General features: G+C 43.1%; 1 non-coding gene across 1 annotated transcript; it reads left to right on the forward strand.

Moving 5' to 3' along the window:
• The first annotated feature begins 660 nt into the window (after nucleotides 1-660).
• Nucleotides 661-796, forward strand: LOC119260020 (small nucleolar RNA SNORA64/SNORA10 family). Its single transcript, XR_005128660.1, has one exon. It is a non-coding gene; the product is annotated as a small nucleolar RNA SNORA64/SNORA10 family (small nucleolar RNA).
• The last annotated feature ends 342 nt before the right edge of the window (nucleotides 797-1,138 follow it).

Raw genomic sequence — 1,138 nt, forward strand, 5'->3', positions numbered from 1 at the left:
AACCTACATGTAGCCCCATAGTCCCTGCGAGCGGTGTTCCCTGATCATCCTGTCATGTCTATGAATAGAAAAGTCATTTCTCTTGATGGAAATACTTGTTTTCATATTTATGAAATAGCTCTTATATCATGGGCCAGTTACATATGATAAAGGAATTACTTAAATTAATATAGTCACCCAAATGTGTAACCAGTCCCGTTAGATATTATAGAAATGGAATAGAAAGCAAATGTATATGATTTACATTTTGAAGACACACTTAACATTTAACATTTAAAGACAATGTTTCATGATATGCCCACTGCGTCCCATCACAGCAATGCTATGGGGCCACAGCATCCCTGGGACTCAGTGCGCATCAGAGCTCTGCCCCAGCCATAAGCACTCCCAGACATCAGTGTGGTCCTGACAGGTCAAAGGACCCTGCAGGTCAAACGGGGAGGAGCAAAGCGACAGCATTCTTGGCTTACACTCCACACTCCGGCTACAGCCACCAACTACATCCAAGAGGTGCTGACACTCAGAGAAGGTATGTATGGGACCAGACGGCCAAATTCACTCCAGTTTGCATCAGTCAATCCTCCAGGATGAACCATTTTACTGACACATAGAAACCAAATGCCCCACACTCAGAGCAACATGAATTAAAACGAAGCCACAGCTCTCTAAGCTCCACCTGGGCCCACCTGCTTTCGCACATGTGGCTTTCACAATAGGAAGTGAGCTGCGAAGCATGTCCTTGGGACCTAGGACTGGTCTCGTGGTGCCCACTCTGTCCTTGGGGTGCATAACTGGCCCTGGGGAGAGCAGGGCTTTATAAGTCATAGAAGGTAGATTCTTGAACCCAGAAACAGAGTTTTACTCAACTAAATATCTTCATTGCCTGGAAGATTTCATGTTTTAAAATAGTTAATGAATGTTAGCTTTTGAAGCCATGCACAAATCAGTTTTTTCCAAGACTCAAACATGGTAGAACTCTGAGGTAAGAGAAATAAGGGGTGGCATATTATTAGTGTCGCTGGTAAGAAGACAATTTTATAGGGGGATGGATAAGCAGGATTTGCTTCTAAAGATTCAAAGTAAATGCACGCACAGTTGTATATTTACTTGCATTATTAAGTGCCCATATTGTCAAATG

This window comes from Talpa occidentalis, unplaced genomic scaffold (assembly GCF_014898055.3).
Source record: "Talpa occidentalis isolate TD23 unplaced genomic scaffold, MPIMG_talOcc4v2.1 talOcc4.5, whole genome shotgun sequence".
In the NCBI taxonomy this organism is placed as follows: domain Eukaryota; kingdom Metazoa; phylum Chordata; class Mammalia; order Eulipotyphla; family Talpidae; genus Talpa; species Talpa occidentalis.